The following is an 18,638-nucleotide window of genomic DNA, read 5'->3' as shown; positions in this document are numbered from 1 at the left end:
AAACAAACAAGAAATAATACAAAAAAACTCTAAACTTGAGTGTGCATAACTATTCACACCCCCAAAGTAAAAACAAAATTATTTTATATTTTAGATTCTTCAGATAGCCACCCTTTGCCTTGATGACAGCTTTGCACACACTTGGCATTCTCCTAACCAGCTTCACCTGGAATGCTTTTCCAACAGTCTTGAAGGAGTTCCCACATATGCTGAGCACTTGTCTGCTTTTCCTTCACTAACCCTGGTGTGCATGTGAATGAGAAAGTAACACTCATGCTCCCCGCCCTACCCCAGGGTCCACCATGGTTTGGCTGTATGTTTGGGATCCTGAGCAGCAGTGAGAATGGGGGTCACCGGGACCCTACAGAGACCTCCCTCCTGACATCCTTCCATGTCACCCTGTCGGAACGTCACCACTGTATTGTGGGACAAAATGTCCCTCCCTGCCATAGCAGAATTCAGACACTCTTCTTAGAGAATATACTCCTACTTGAAAGAAAAAAATGTCTGTACACATCATACAGTACAATTAGAGTTTTTCTTCCTGGTCATTTCACATGGCTCTGAATATATCTAAAGACAACAAGCAGTGCACAAAATGTATGTATACTATTTTGCATATAATTAGTAAGATATCTCTCCTTCTGTCCAATCAGGAATGTGGCTGCAGGTGGTGGTTCTGCATAGGCATCTCAATACCATGGAAACAGGAGACAAAGGGCAGAGAGACAGGGGTTTAATTCTAGATACATGGAACGTGGGATGTATAGGGAGAGTGCAGGGCAACATAAGGTGAACAGCAAAGGGGCTAAGGACCTTAGAGATAGGTAAAAAGGCCAAAACAGGAGGAAAGTTCCACCAGGACACGAAAAGGCATGAGCAGATAATCATCCCACATGACATCCCACCTATTCAACCACCAGAATTCAATCTGGACACTGACCTTCCAAAATGGAAGGAACTAGGGAACGTTGTCCGACGAGCAAGAGCAGCCTCGGCTCCAGGGCCTAATGGTGTACCACACAAGCTCTATAAGAACGCCCCGGATGTTCTACGCTTTCTTTGGAGGCTCATGAGGATAGTGTGGCAGAAGGAAATAATACCAAAGGCATGGCAAAGGGCTGGTGGTGTGCTAATCCCGAAAGAGAAGGATGCGACAGACATCAGTCAATTCCGACCAATCTCCCTTCTCAACGTCGAAGGGAAGATCTTTTTCAGTATAATAGCACAGAGGCTGTCCACTTACCTGGAAAGGAACAAGTACATTGATACATCTGTACAGAAAGCAGGCATTTCTGGTTTCTCTGGTTGCCTGGAACATACTAGTATGATTTGGCACCAGATCCAAACAGCTAAGAAGGACAAGAGAGACCTCTATGTCATCTTCCTCGACCTGGCCAATGCCTTTGTCTCAGCTCCCCATGAACTCCTCTGGGAATCCTTCAACATTTCCCACGTACCAGAACCCATCACTACACTGGTAAAGGCCTATTTCTAAGACCTGCAATTGTGTTTCACAACACCAGACTTCACAACAACATGGCAGCGCTTGGAAGTAGGCATAATGGCAGGCTGTACAATTTCACCTCTGGCCTTCACTATGGCCATGGAAGTCATCATCAAGGCATCGAGATGGGTGGTCGGCGGTGAGAGAACTAAGGAAGGGCTCCATCTCCCACCTATCCGAGCATACATGGATGACATGACTACACTGACCACCACTGCAGCATGCACCAGGCGGCTACTTGCAAAACTGCAGGATAACATCAAGTGGGCCCGGATGAAAATCAAGCCAAGCAAATCTCGAAGCATCTCCATAGTCAAGGGACAGCTTAAAGATGTGAGGTTCTGCATTGGAGATGACCCGATACCAACAGTGTCTGAAGGACTCCAAAGACCAGACCATTAGCAAGGCTGCACCTCCCCTACAAACTGGACGGAAATGGACATCATCCAAGGCTGTGCAGCAAGCAACATCAGCTCTGAGACACCAAGACATTGTGGGGAATATGCAGCATGGAAGAGGAGGCTTTGGCCTGGCAACAACATCTGAACGCAGGAAGATGGTGGTCGAGGAGGTGCGCAGACAGGAGGAGGCTGCAAGAAGTGCAATGGCTGTCTCTCTTGTTAAACAAGGGCAATGGACGCGGTGGGAAGGCCTGGAGAGGCAAAGATCAACTGGAGTGAGCTTTGGCGAATGGAGGCAATCAACATCAGCTTCATCATAAGAGCTGTTTATGATGTGCTACCATCACCAAAAAACCTACATCCATGGTATGGCGAGGACCCGACCTGCCCCCTCTGCCCAGCTCCAGCGACTCTCAGACATATAATGACAGGTTGCAAGACCAGCCTCTCAACAAGGCCGCTACACCTGGAGGCACAATCAGGTCCTCAAGTGCCTGCAACCAATTCATTACCTCCAAAAACAAGCAATCCCGTCAAAACAACAACATTCATCCGGGAGGGACAGAAAAGGCCCAAGCATCCTCCTACGAAGACAGAAACTGGACACCTAGCCATGGCCCGGGACTGGAAGATGCTTGTCGATATTGGCCAGCAACACATTTTTCCACCTGAGATTGCTTATACCAACCTTAGGCCAGACATGGTACTCTTGTCCCCTTCACGAAAGGCTGTGTACATCATTCCCGTGGGAAACCTCTGTTGAAGAGGCCTATGAGCGTAAGAAACTGCGTTACACAGAGTTGGCAGCTGACGCAACTCAGCGTGGCTGGAATGCAAAAGTCTGGCCAGTTGAAATGGGATGCAGAGGATTCGTGGTTTCTTCCACCATCAGGTTGCTGAAAGAACTTGGAATCCATGGACAGGCTCTGAGGCAGACCGTCAGAGCAGTTTCTCAAGCAGCTGAAAGAAGCATGCCAGTGGATCTGGATCAAACGGAAGGACCCTTGCTGGGCTATAACTTCATGACCCCCCACCCCCACCTGAGAACCCAATTCAGATCCCTCCAACTTGAGGAGGGCATATGAGGTATGCGGTCAGCTGTAGAGCTGGCTCAGGGAAGAGGACGCCCCTGCCTTGCATAGTCTTAAATCTTAATTGGGCATGGGACACATGCTAAGGCTTGATCACCCTTTAGCTGGCCACCTTTGATGAGGGTGTTTAGTGATTAAAGGCCGAAACACCCACTGATTCGAAGGCACACTACTGAGGATGTGTCCCAAAATTGACATCTTAACCCAGTCTAAGAAATAAACCTCCCATGCCACTCTGTCAACGTCACGGCAAATCTCATGTGAGTGCATACCATCTATTGGCACAATGGACAGTTTTTAACATCTCGTCCCGTGTTTTATGATTCTCAGATGGTAGGTGTTCCAAAGGTCCAACTTGGAGAAGATTACCACCCCCTGGAGAAGCTTGAAAGCCGAGGAGAAGAGTGGTAGCGGATAACGGTTTTAAACCGTAATGTCATTAAGACCCCTATAATTGATACACGGACGCAGGGTCTTGTCCTTCTTCTCCACAATGAAGTTCCCTTCACCGGCAGGGGAGGAAGATGGGTGCATAATCCCTGCAGCGAGAGAGTCCTCAATATAACCTTCCATTGCTATGGTCTTCGGACCAGACAGGGAATAAAGTCACCCCCGAGGTGGTGCGGTGCCTGGGAGAAGGTTGATAGCACAGTCATAGGGCCGATGCGGAGGAAGAGATTTGGCGCGGTCAGAGTTGATAACATCCCGTAAGTCCTGGTTCTCGGTGGAGAGATCAAAAGCTTTATCCAAGCCAGCAGGGAGACGTCCCGTGGCAGGCTGCACCAAGGCTGCACCAACCACTCCCTGTGCCTCACCCGTAGCCTAGTTGATTAGGGGATTGTGCCTCTGAAGCCATGAAAACCCCAAAACCATGGGTACATGAGGAGACATCAGGAGCAGAAACTGCATAGACTCACTGTGGTTGCCTGACACTTGCAGGTGGATAGGAACTGTACTGCCAAAAGGGCACCAATCCATCACTCTGAAGTCCATCGGGATGGAGATACCCATCTCCGACACCAGGGTAGTGTCCATAAAGCTCTCGTCGGCTCCAGAGTAAATGAGCACGCCGATGGATTTGGACTGGCCTCCCCACAACAGGGTAGCATTGAAGGGGTTAAGAGTAGTGAGAGATTACTAGTAGTGAGAGAGTAGTGAGAGATACCTACTGATGAGCCTGGTCTTTTAATGGACAGGTAGATAAGAAATGTCCCCTAGCTCCACAATACAGACAGCTCTTGGTGTTTAGTCTGCGTAAGCGCTCAGCAGTTGCATGGGCTCCGGAGGAAACAAGTCAACAGCCCTCTGATTTCAGAGAGAACTCTGGTGACATTGGATTCACTCGGAGATGGAGACTTTGGGGATTTCCGGGAATCCTCGGAGGCAAGGTGGAAATCGAGGACAAGCGAGAGCGACAGGGAACTCCCTCTCCCTCCTACGTTCCGTTAGCTGCCCATCGATCCGGATTGTCAAGCCTATGAGGGAGTCGAGGTCCATGGGCAGCTCCTGAGCTGCTAGCTCGTCTTTAATCACCTCTGATAATCCGTGAAGGAATGCGTCGAACAGGGCTTCCAGGTTCCAGGCACTCTCAGCCACCAATGTGCGAAAATACACAGCGTAATCTGCCATGTTACGGGAGTCTTGACGTAGTTGGAGCAGCTTAGGAGCAGCCACTCTCCTGGACAACAAAGAATTGAACACCTTACGTACCTCCGCCTCATACTCCTTCAGACTGAGGCAAACAGTGGATTGTTGCTCCCACACCGCTGTAGCCTGTGCGAGTGCCCTCCCGGACCTACAGCATTATCAAATACTCTATATCCGAGTGGTCCGAGGGGAACGAAGAAGTCTGCTGCTCGGAGATGAGTGAGCACTGGGAGAGAAACGCCCGGCAGTTTCCAGAATCTCCAACGTAGCACTACGGAGGAGGTAAACAAGGTTCTCTGGACACCGGGGAAGGCTGGGAAGAAGCGCCACTCTTGGCGGGGGAGTCTGCTGGGTCAGTCAGGGCCAGTTCCTACTATCACGGTTCATGCTAAGATCCAGATGCAGACACAGGAGGCGGATCGATTGCTGCGTCAATCGACTCTAGGGGGTTAAACTACACCGAAAGTAACAGTAAGGTACACAGAAAATATGGGGGGTTAACAACATATTATAGACAGAGGTGTAAAGTAATTAAAGTTGTTTTTTGGGGTATCTGTACTTTACTTTAGTATTAATTTTTGACAACTTTTACTTTTACTTCACTACAAACCTGAATGAAATTATGTACTTTTACTCCATACATTTTCCCTGACACCCAAAAGTACTCGTTACATTTTGATTGCTTAGCAGGACAGAAAATGGTCCAATTCACACACGTATCAAGAGGACGTCCCTGGTCATCTCTACAGCCTCTGATCTGGTGGACTCACTAAACACAAATTATTTGTTTGTAAATGACGTCTGAGTGTTGGAGTGTGCTCATGGCTATCCGTAAATAAAATAAACACACAAATTGTGCCTACTGGTTTCCTTAATTTAAGTAATTAGAAATTATTCATAATTTTAAATTTACTTTTGATACTTAAGTATATTTAAAACCAAATACTTTTAGAGAAGTAGCATTTTACCTGGTGACTTTCACATTAGTCATTTTCTATGAATGTACAGTTAAAGTCAGAAGTTTACATACACTTATTTATTTTATCTTTATTTAACTAGGCAAGTCAGTTAAGAACAATTTCTTATTTTCAATGATGGCCTAGGAACAGTGGGTTAACTGCCTGTTCAGGGGCAGAATGACAGATTTGTACCTTGTCAGCTCGGGAATTTGAACTTGCAACCTTTTGGTTACTAGTCCAACACTCTAACCACTAGGCTACCCTGCCGTCCCAACTAGCCTACCCTGCCGCCCCAACTTAGGTTGGAGTCATTAACTCGTTTTTCAACCACACAAATGTATTGTTAAAAAAATATCGTTTTGGCAAGTCTATTAGGATATCTACTTTATGCATGACAAAAGACATGTCCAACAATTGTTTATAGACATATTATTTCACTGTATCACAATTCCAGTGGGTCAGAAGTTTACATACACTAAGTTGACTGTGCCTTTAACAGCTTGGGAAATTCCAGAAAATGTCATGGCTTTAGAAGCTTCTGATAGGCTAATTGACATTGTGTAAGTGTTCACAAAATTTGAAGAGGTAGGGTTTCAGATGTTTTCGGAAGATGGGCGGGGACTGTGCTGTCCTAGCTTCAGGGGGAAGCTGGTTCCACCATTGGGGTGCCAGAACAAAGAAGAGCTTGGACTGGGCTGACCAAGAGCTGCCCCCCTGTAGGGGTGGGAGCACCAGGAATCCAGAGCTAGCAGAACGGAGTGCTCGGGTTGGGGTGTAGGGTTTGAGCATAGCCTGAAGTTGGGGGGGGGTTCCTCTTGCTTCTCCATAGGAAAGTAGCATGTATTGCAGTAGATGCAAGCTTTGACTGGAGGCCAGCAGAGTGTGCAGAGGAGTGGGGTGACATGGGAGAAGGTTGACACCAGGTGGGCTGCAGTGTTCTGGATAAGTTACAGGGGTTTGATGGCACAAATAGGGAGCCCAGCCAACAGCGAGTTGCAGTAGTCCAGACAGGAGATGGGAAGTGCCTGGATTAGGACCGGGCCACTTCCTGTGTGGGTTAGGGTCATACTCTACGGATGTTGTAGAGCATGAACCTACAGGAGCGAGTCACTGATTTAATGTTCCAGATAATGACTGTGATGTCCAGGGTCACGCTTATGTTCTTTTCACTCTGGGAGGGGGACACCATGGAGTTGTACCCCATGATGGAGAGGACTTGGAGCGAGCAGGCCTTCGCCGGGAGGAAGAGCAGCTCCATCTTGTCAAGGTTGAGGTGGTGGGCTGACATCCAAGCTGAGATATCTGCCAGGCACGCAGAGATGTGTATCACCACCATGGTGTCAGAAAGGGGGAAGGAGAGTAGTAGTTGAGTGTCATTTTCATAGCAATGACAGGAGAGACCATGTGTGGATATGACAAAGCCGAGTGACTTGGTTTATAGAGAGAAGAGGAGAGGGCCTAGAACTGGAGGTTATAGTTGCCAGATATGAAAAATGGTGAGCCATCAGCTTGAGTGGTTAAGTGACAGTGACAGCATGGCATTTAAATTAGGAGATGGACAGGTGAGAGAGGGAGAAAATAGAAAATCTATTGTACACTTAGGAGAAATGCGTAGGCCTGGGCCATCACCATGATGACCAGATGCTCTCAGACTATGAGAGAAAATGTAGTCAGATGAAGAGAGAGCATCTGGGCCAAAAAGCTAAGAGACTGAAGAGCAGCATAGGCTGAGATGAACTTGGCATTCTTGACCGCAGATTGTTAGTTCCAAACAATGCCAGAGACCAGGAATTCCACATGGGTTGTGCGTGCAGGGTACACTAAATCAGAAGGTTTGCAGCCAAGGTGTGAGGAGGTTCTGTAAAGCCTACAGGGAGTGGAGAGAACAGTTATAGAAAACACACACATAGACGCCAAAGTTACAAATGAGCAAAATTAGATGTGAAAATTACTAGATAAGGTACTGAAGTGAGGGAGTTGTGTGAAGCATTTCTCTCTTAACGCCGCTGAATAATCGGCAGAACAGTCTTGGTTTTGGCAACGGTCTGTAGTGAGGTGTGTACTGGCGGCAGAGAAGTCAGGCGCAGGAGAGCGAAAACTGATTTACAACAGTGTCGTTTAATATCCATAAACCACCGTCAACAGAACAATACAATAAATGGGTCAAACAAATCCCGGTAAATACCAGCATACCGTGCAATAAGCACTACAAGAAACAATTACCGACAAGGACATGGGGGGAACAGAGGGTTAAATACACAACATGTAATTGATGGAATTGGAACCAGGTGTGATGGAAGACAAGACAAAACCAATGGAAAATGAAAAGTGGATCAGCAATGGCTAGAAGTTCGGTGATTTCGAACGCCAAACGTCGCCCGAACAAGGAGAGGGCCCAACTTCGGCGGAAGTCGTGAAACAGTCTTGGATTTGAGATGAGACCGCTGCTTACAGCTGCCGCTGATAAAATAGGGTAGACTGAAGTACTAATACTAATTGCCTTGCAAAGTTGAAGAGCACACATCCTGGTACTAATTGCTGATTGCCTAGGAGAGGAGAAATCACCCCCTCTAATACAGCCACTGATTACCAAAACAACAACAGTCACAAATTGCCCTGCCCCTTAATCCTGGTTGATGTGTCAAGTATTTCGCTACACTCGCAATAACATTTGCTAAATATGTGTATGCGACCAAAAAATTTGATTACATTTTGATTTGAACAATTAGCTGCAAGTTAAAAACCTCTTAGAACTACCCATCCCGGATCCGGGAGAATTGTCATCAACTACACTAATTAGCAGCATAGCGCAACGGTCCAAAAATATTACTAGAAAATATTAATATTCATGAAATCACAAGTGAAATATAGTGAAACACAGTTTAGCCTTTTGTTAATCACCCTGTCATCTCAGATTTTGAAATGATGCTTTACAGCCAAAGCAAGACAAGCGTTTGTGTAAGTTTATCGATAGCCTAGCATAGCATTATGTCCAGCTAGCAGCAGGAAGCTTGGTCACGAAAATCAGAAAAGCAATCAAATTAAATCGTTTACCTTTGATGATCTTCGGATGTTTTCACTGACGAGACTCCCAGTTAGACAGCAAATGTTCCTTTTGTTCCATAAAGATTATTTTTATACCCATTTAGTCGACCCGACTAAATTCACATAGTAATGTGAGTTATATATCTGTCTTTCGCATTGAAAGCTAGTCTAAGAAGTGATATCTGCATATTGCACCTTTAAATAGAGTGCCGAAATAAGACGGCATCGACAAGGTAACTACCCAGCTACAAGATGAGGTTTCTCAAATGTTTCTCTATTATTAAGAATTCTTCAGTAACAATTATTTGTTCCTATATAACAATCAGGATAATTCATCACTCTTTATATCAGTACTTAACAGCTACAATCAAACTATTAATGGGTAATTACCACATACTTAAATTATTGTTGCCGTCTTATTTTCCTGTTTTCTAGTACTTTCTGGACATTACTTTTTATTTCAGCACTGTAAACTAAAATGCTACCCATATTTTCTATAGCCCTCCCAGCATCTCCCTCCTCACTCTCCAACCCAAACCAGGAAAAGGATAAATATTGGAAGGAGAATTGAAAAAAACAACCATAACAAATGATCCTTCTCATGACTGCAAATAATAATTAACAACCTTGGAGGGAGTCAGAGAAATCTCCTCAGAAGGAAATTGAAAACAAGGCAACTGTTGATTTCAGTCTTTTTAATTAATTGAATAATTCAAACAATATTTTTTTGGAGCTCTCAACATAGCTTCCAGATGCAATAACTATGGAATTAATACTACATGTGGTGCCATTGAATTTGCATTAAAGCGTCATTTTATTTCATGGTGCTGCATAGGGGGCATCAGTCAACATCTGAGTTATGCATTTAGCGTATTTTCCTTGTCTCTCAGTAACATATAAGGTGGTGCCCAAGACAGCAGCAAAAACTGCCAGATGGAGAAAGAGCATGTTAATCGCCTGTTTGACATAACATTGATAAGAGAAAATATTTTACAGTGAAGCTTTAACAAGGTACCTTGTACCAAAACTCAATTATGGTCCATGCAGGAATGTAACGCAGGTGTTTCAACCTCCACACTCCTTCCGACTGATCCATTGAATCACTATTGAATGACTACAATCAAATTCTGTAAACAATGGAATTAACAGGATCTTGTATCCCCACACATTTGAGTGAGCATGGCAAATATATATCTTCAAATTAATGTTTCTACTCTGGTGTGCAGTTAGTGTTGCAAATCTGCAATGGTTTGAGACCTTATTTTACCCATGGGTTTCCTTTCCTTATGCAACTCGATCTAGGGACCTAATACATCACAGATTAAAATTATCCAAGGCAGGGGAGCCCATTAGAAAATCACAGCATGCAATTAGTAGAAATAACAATGCCATGTGGCAAGCAATTAGTGGCTGAGATCACCTCTAACCCACTTATTATGACAACCTGACCTCGGCGAGTCCCAAGAAAGTCAATTTAAGAACAAGGATGGCAATTTTCCTGGCACATATGTGTTTATGTGAAGAGGTATATGACTTATAATGTCTAATGCCTCATAATAATTGTCTTATGAAGCCATTTTAATTGTGTGAACCCTTATTGTTTCCCTGCAGTTAAATCCTCTTTGACTAATCCTCAGGCACCTTGCCTTATTTCCCTAGATAGTTTGATAGAATGAGCAAACTTAGCCACTCACTGTTTCTCTCGTCCTACCACATCTTGCTAACTTTCCTCTGAGTGGTGGCCTTATAGTCAGCATGATGATGGCAAAAACAGTAGCTCTATCGAGACTCAGATGTAAGATCTTAATTTGAGCCAGTTTGCTACAGCAGGAAAATAATCCTGCAGCAACAGGAAATGTGAATTATTACGTGGGTTAATTGACATTTTTGAAGGGGTTGACACATTTTTCATAAGGGAAAATCAAGTCTGAAATTTCAAAGTGGAAATTACAAATTTCAGAGGCCTTTTAAAACATCAACTACACTACAAGTGTTTTTTTCCTGCATTACAGGAAAGTTCTCCTGCAACAGGGTGAACAAATGCAGATCCTACATCTATATAGCTCACTGCTGAACTTTAAAACTAACCATTAAGGAGTGGAAATGGATGTGGTTGAGTGTTCCCTCTCTCGCTGCCTCAAGGTCCTGTTTTAAATATGATGAAACTAAAAGGCAGGGAGGGAGGAGGGGGTGGTGGGGTGGGCTCTGCGCCGCATGTGTAATCACTTTTAAGCTCTTAATCAGTCAAAATTAAACTGTCTCGCTGACAGGCATGAGATTCAAGTCGGAGGAGTGATATGAATTTTTGCCTCACCTTCAACAAAGGGCAGTTTTTATGATGGCTGGAGAATTCCCAGGCCCCCCATTGGATTGGATCATCTAGGAATCAGAACCGGAGGATTAGTAGGCTAATGTTACTGGGAGAGGGTTGCGGCTCTGCTCAGCACAGTAGTCAGGTCTTGCTCTTTACACCTGAGGACCGTTCAGCAGAATAATTAAAGCAGCGTATGTAACTTTTTGCGCGACCGGACCAAATTCACATAGAAATATGTGCTATAGATCTGTCATTCTCATTGAAAGCAAGTCTAAGAGTCAATAAATATGTTCTATGTGCACTATTTCTATGCTTCCCGTTCTTAAGTTTCATTTTTGCTTATTTTACCTTCGGTTTTGTACACTTCAAACGGCTGAAAATACAATATTTTTGGCTATTGAAAATGATTCATTAGATTATTCAATACACTGTACTTGCTTGTTTTGTCACATAAACTGGAATTAAGCAAACTATTATAATTTTAGCAACCAGAATATGACAGTTCTTATTGGCCGAGTTCTGGTAGTACCTCCCTGTTTTAAAATATTTTCTGTGGTGACTATGTCACATGAAGAATTGTTAGAACATTAACCTCTCTAGGGTAGAGGGCAGCATGTGGAATTTTGGATGAAAAGCATGCCCAAATTAAACGGCCTGCTACTCGGGCCCAGAAGATATGATATATATAACTGGTAGATTTGGATAGAAAACCAAAACTGTTTCCAAAACTGTTACAATAGTGTCTGTGAGTATAACATAACTGATATAGCAGGCGAAAAACTGAGAAAAATCCATTCAGGAAGTAGTTTTATTTTTGCTTTTGTAGTTTTCTATTCAATGCTATTACAGTATCCATTGACTTAGGACTCCATTTGCAGTTCCTATGCCTTCCACTAGATGTCAACAGTCTTTAGAAATCGTTTCAGGCTTGTATTCTTATAAATGAGGGAGTACGAACAGTCTGAACAAGTGGACCCTACCATATCGCAGAGCTTTTTCATGCGCATGTGCATTTCTTGTTTACCTTTTATATTGACAACGTTATTGTCCGGTTGAAATATTATAGATCATTTAGGCTAAAAAAAACAACCTGAGGATTGATTATAAACATTGTTTTACATGTTTCTATGAACTTTACGGATACGATTTTGATTTTTTGTCTGATTGTTTTGACTTCGTTTGAGCCTGTGGATTACTGAAGAAAACGCGCTAACAAAACAAAGGTTTTTGTATATAAAGAGACTTCATCGAACAAAAGGAACATTTATTGAGTAAATGATTGCCACCATATGAAGATCATCAAAGGTAAGGGATTCATTGTATCTCTATTTCTGAGTTTTTTAACGCTTCTTCTTGGCTGGTTACTGCTTGTAATAATTTGTCAACTGGGCTATGTTCTGGGCTAGGTATGTTCTGGGCTAGGTATGCTTTCGCCGAAAAGCATTTTATAAATATGACACTGTGGTTGGTATAACAAGAAGTTAATCTTTAAACCTATGTAAAATATGTTTTGTTTTCAGAATTTTTTTAATGAACATTTCTGTGATTGAATTTGGCGCTCTGCAATCTCACTGGATGTTGGCCAGATGGGACGCTAGCATCCCACGTACCCTAGAGAGGTTAAAGAAAAACAGCGCTTGTAATGCAGATTCTGATGTTTCAAAACCACAACACAGCGGCCTACAGAAACATCAATGGCCTCTGAGAGAATCACCTGAAGATAAAAAGGCTACAGCAAAGCCTACACAGGATGTACCCTGCCAGAAACCTTAGAAAACTCTGTTTTGTATAGACTGCTGCCTTTTTTCAAACATTTTCATTTCATTTGGTATTGTAAACAATAGGGAATAAATCTACAAACGAAACTTACTTCAGTGATTAATTGAAATACACATATCAAATGGTGCTGAAACCCGGGATTTCCAAAGGGGATTAATGAAGTTTGAGGTAGATTGTGGATTGCACTGAACATGACCCAATGCTTTTTTAACAGGTCGTTAGTTCGGGACTTATTTTCCACTTTGTGTAATATGCTAAACAGATTCTGCGAGAAGAGCATGCACTATCAAGCTTCATAAACACAATACTATTTGAATGATCAACATTCAATACAATCAGAAAAAATGATAGTTTAACCAGTGATGAAATGGGATGTATTTGTGTACGGTGTGCTAAATGTATACTGTATTTGTTACATCGTGATAAATGTTTACAATTCTGACGGATGCCATTTGTGATGGATCATTTCCTGCATCACGCTGGGGAATTCAGAGCAGGGGCTGTTTGAAAAATAAAGCAATATTAAGTGGTATTATAATGAAGCGAGAAAAGGAGACACTCCCAGACTCTTTTTTCACTCCTTCCAACTTTCTTACTCTCACTAGTGATTCTCTGTGATAGAAGTACAATAGATAATAACAAACTCTGGTGGCCAACATTTGTTTTGCATTCTGTGCTTATAATATATTCACACAGTTGTGTGAATATATTGCCTGAGTAGAGCACACAGCGTAGTTTGTGTGTGTCCTTAGGCTAGCACAGGACTACATTTTTTAAATTGCTACACTCCAGCCCAAGACATCTGGGGGGAGTGATGTATTCACTCTCGCCATTCAAGGCCGTTTAGAGTGTTTCCTGCAAGTAGTTAGCTGATGGGCAATTTCAATGTCAAGTATTATCTAGCATGTGTATATCTAATATCTAGTGACTGCATGTGTAACGGCCGTTGTTGGTGGAAGAAGGTGAGGTCCAATGCGCCGCATGGTAAGTGTCCATATGTTTAATAAAGAAATTGAACACTGAACAAAAGAAAACAAAGTGAACGACCGAAACCGAAACAGTTCTGTCTGGTGCAGAATACAAACACTCAACAGAAAATAATCACCCACAACTCAAGGGTGAAAACAGGCTACCTAAGTATGGTTCTCAATCAGGGACAACGATTGACAGCTGCCTCTGATTGAGAACCATACCAGGCCAAACACAGGAATCCCAAAACAAAGGAACTAAGGTCAGAACGTGACAGTACCCAACTGACTGACCGGCGGCTCTGGCAGCCGGCGGCTCTGGCAGCTCAGGACAGACGGGCGGCTCTGGCAGCCCATGACAGACGGGCGGCTCTGGCAGCTCATGACAGACGGGCGACTCTGGCAGCTCATGACAGACGGGCGACTCTGGCAGCTCAGGACAGACGGGCGACTCTGGCAGCTCAGGACAGACGGGCGACTCTGGCAGCTCAGGACAGACGGGCGACTCTGGCAGCTCAGGACAGACGGGCGACTCTGGCAGCTCAGGACAGACGGGCGACTCTGGCAGCTCAGGACAGACGGGAGACTCTGGCAGCTCAGGACAGACGGGAGACTCCGGCTGCTCAGGACAGACGGGAGCACCTGTAGGGAGAAGACGGCGAGACAGTCTGGAAAGACAGCCTGGTGCGGTTTCAGCTATATGGGAGCTCTGCCTTGGGGCGGCGATATTCTCCCGGCTGTACCCAGGGTCCCTTGCCATCCAAGATCTTCTCCCAAATCCAGGAGTCTTGAACCCTGGGTACCACGCTGCTTGGTCCGGTTGTGGTGGGTGATTCTGTAACGGCCGTTGTTGGTGGAAGAAGGTGAGGACCAAAATATACTGCCCACCCCAACTCACGCCCTGACCATACTAAAACAAAGACAAAACAAAGGAACTAAGGTCAGAACGTGACAGCATGTTTCTTCATATTATGCAAAAATCCTAATGACTAAATCAATCCATCATTAACCACTAACTTTTTAATATTCCAACACACAATAAAACAGATGAATTATGAAAAATGTAATACTTTTCCTGACTTTTAAATTACTTTGACGAAGCAATGCGTTACATCACACATACCGTAAATACATTCCAGTCTAACATTTATTTGTGCCTATATCATATTTGCATTTAATACCACCCCGATGCCTCCTTGTCAAACACTGACCTTGTGGGAATTTTAAATGTTTTAAAATGTGACGATTGTATAACCTCCAACTATACCGAAAGAGCTTGGACTTTCCCCTGCCAATTTGGAGAGTATCCAGCACAGTGAACACTGATGGGGAGTGACTTGTCCTTAGTGGTGGACGGTTTCAGCTATATGGGAGGTCAGCACCGGAGGTCAAGGCCACATGACTCACGGTCGTAGGGAGACGGAACCAATTACAGTGCTGAATAGCTGTCCAAACAATAGCCTGTGGGACCCGTGGAACTGCGGCCACACACTGACTAAGGACAATGAGAGGAGAGTGAGGACCAATCAGGTCGGTGGGCAGCGTTCCAGCTCAATTAACACAGTCAGGTGACAAATGCATGCACACACACCAAATACATGCACACAGCTCAAGGCAAACACACCTCTCGGCACTCACACATACACACACACACACACACACACACACACACACACACACACACACACACACACACACACACACACACACACACACACACACACACACACACACACACACACACACACACACACACACACACACACAACTTGCACCTCCAATGCTGAGGATTTGTCAGTCACACTTCAGAAACAATAAAGGTTACAAAGTTGGAGTTGTGTGATATGTGTGTATTATGTAAGCAAAAATTAGAATACTTCCAGCCATATGAGGAACTAAAATCCATGGAGGGCGATGATGTTTCTGCTTTGTTTGCAGCATAACCAATGTGATGAATGGCTCATTCTTGTCAAGCTTTAAGTGTCCAGGGATACAGTTAGCCCAGGGTTCAAATACCATTATCTCATTAAAGGGAATGAAACTACTCTCATCATGAAGAGGTAACACTGCATGAAAAGGCACATTTACGGGTCGAACAGTCCGGTGCACAAGTCCGAAAGCGTTACGTTTCTGGAAATATGAAAGCACGTGTCCAGCAGTGTTCAGCCCTATCCTGTAAATCTCAGAAAATGGACCACTTTTGTGCACGGATGGAAATTCTTCAGTAAATCTCCAGAAACTACCACACATATCCATCTCACGACATCGCTATACTAAAACAATTCTTAGTTACTTGAATAAAACACTTTTTGAAGGATGACAATTAATTTCAGTAGAGCAGGAAAAGGCAGGCAATAGCATCTGTGTTTTAGCTAAAGTAACCCCCATGGAGACTTGCACTGGGCCAAGGATGACTCCTGCCAGTACTCTGCTCAATTCTTTAGAAAACACTTTCATTCATCTATGAATTTTGAATGTGGTGCTTACTTGCTTACATGGGTTAATATATTGGTTAAAGGGGAATATACCTCAATTTGAGGAATATGACCAAGCCTATTCAAAATTCAAAGAATTTTCAAAAGAATCAGGAGTCATCCAGCTTGGCCCAGGATGGGCCTCCATTCAGGGTGCTATAGTGTTGAGGTTTGAGGGGTCCATGGTATATAGGTTGCCTTGATGAAAACTCCCCAGACATGATCCATGTGGTGTGGCTCGCCAAGTAGCTTGTGTCACTTTCCAAGCGGATCTGTAGTTCTTGACTAAGAGCAGTGAGAACCTTACTCCGGAAGAAGGGACGCTTGACGAACCACAAAGGTTTGCCATTTTGCAGGCCATCCTCCTCACCGCTCATCCGGTCCACATGAACTCTTCTCCAAATGTCTCTTTCATCCACTGCACACACTCTCGACCTTGCATCTAGACCCAATTGAACACAGTAAAAAAATGCCTAAGTCTCAAGTCATGCATATTCATATAATACATATAAAATCTGAATTTAACCCCACCAACCTCAGATTGAGAGATAGTAAGAGGAAATTCTAAACTTGATTTTAGTTCCCCCAAACAGTTTTTGATATCTTGTGAAATGACTGAGATTACTGGTATTATTGGACTATATTAAATGTAAGTAAAAACCATGAATAGCTAGCCAACAACATAAGCTAAAAGTTGCTAGCTAGTAGGGAGAAATAGTAGGCTAGCTATCACCTAGTGCTGACCTACAATGGATCTTAATTTAAAGGTTGTGCCGTACTGCAGCACAGCTTGCAGGCTGCCGCAGAATTCTATGGCACGTTATTTGGATCTACCCATCCCGGATCCGTGAGAATTGTCACCAACTGACATTAAGTAGAATAACGCAAAGGACAAAAGATCTTACTAGAAAATATTCATATTCATGAAATCACAAGTGAAATATATTCAGACACAGTTTAACCTTTTGTTAATCACTCTGAAAATATCACCCTTGAAAATATGCTTTACTGCCAAAGCAAGACAAGCATTTGTGTAAGTTTATCGATAGCCTAGCATAGCATTATGCCTAGCTAGCAGCAAGCAATCTGGTCACGAAAATCAGAAAAGCAATCAAATTAAATTGTTTACCTTTGATGAGCTTTGGATGTTTTCACTCACGAGACTCCCAGTTAGATAGCAAATGTTCCTTTTTTCCAGAATAATTATTTTTGTAGCCAAACATTTCTACGTTAAGTTCTTCACGTTTGGCTGAGAAAACGACCGGAAATTGCGGTCACGACAACTCCGAAAAATATAGCTACATAATATGGACAGAAACATGGCAAACGTTGTTTATAATCAATCCTCAAGGTGTTTTTCAAATATCTATTCGATAATATATCAACCTGGACAGGTGGCTTAGTAGGAAAGAGAGAAACAATGGCCACATTTTATTTTACGCACAAAACACTCTGAGAGCCTCCAGCTGACCACTGACGCAATGTTGACGTTCAGGCTCATTTTTCTAAATAAAAGCCTGAAACTATGTATTTTGACACTAGACACATTAGGGAAGCCATAGAAAAAGGAATATGGTTGATATCTCATTCACTGCTCAATAGGGACGCATAGGAACGCAGAGCTTTCTAAATAAGAGTCCCTTCCTGATTGGATTTTTCTCAGGCTTTCGCCTGCAATATCAGTTCTGTTATACCCACAGACAATATGTTTACAGTTTTGGAAACTTTAGAGTGATTTCTATCCTAAGCTGTCAATTATATGCATATTCTAGCATCTTGTCCTGACAAAATAGCCCATTTACTTTGGGGACGTTATTTTTACAAAAATGAAAATAGTGCCCCCTAGATTCAAGAGGTTAACAAGATGTTTATCTTTAATTTGCTGTATTGGACTTGTTAATGTGTGAAAGTTACATATTTAAAAAATAATAATTGAATTTCGCACGTTGCCTTTTCAGTGGAATGTTGTCGAGGGGTTCCGCTAGCGGAGGTAGAAAGGTTAAAAGAAAGGTTAACCTAGAAAGGTTAAAAGACCATTCGAGGACCGAAGGGTTGTGGGGCCCGATGGACCAGAGCCGGCTGTAATATATGTGGTAGAGACCCCCTGGGTAGAGGATGTAGGAGTGAGAATCTCCGGAAGCAGTTGGGAGAATCTGTTAGTCAGCAGGATGGGATCCCCCAAAGTCGTTTCAGCCCCATTCACCAAAGAAAGGTGCCTTGCGCTGGGCTTACGGTATATGACGTGCCTCCACTGGAATACAGGATCGATACTCGTGGATACGCCAGCTCCTCATTAAGCGTCCTTGCTCCTTTATTCTCTGAGGGGGGTGGGAGGTTCGGGGTAGGATGGGGAGGGCAGGTAAGATGGGAGGGAAGAGGGAACTTCACTAGGGTGGGGTCTCTGCAGAGGAGCTCTGGCAAGTCGTTCTGAGAGTGGCAACATGGTGGCGAGG

This window comes from Oncorhynchus clarkii, chromosome 2, assembly GCF_045791955.1.
Source record: "Oncorhynchus clarkii lewisi isolate Uvic-CL-2024 chromosome 2, UVic_Ocla_1.0, whole genome shotgun sequence".
NCBI classification, from domain to species: Eukaryota; Metazoa; Chordata; class Actinopteri; order Salmoniformes; family Salmonidae; genus Oncorhynchus; species Oncorhynchus clarkii.
This window is presented reverse-complemented; position numbering follows the sequence as displayed.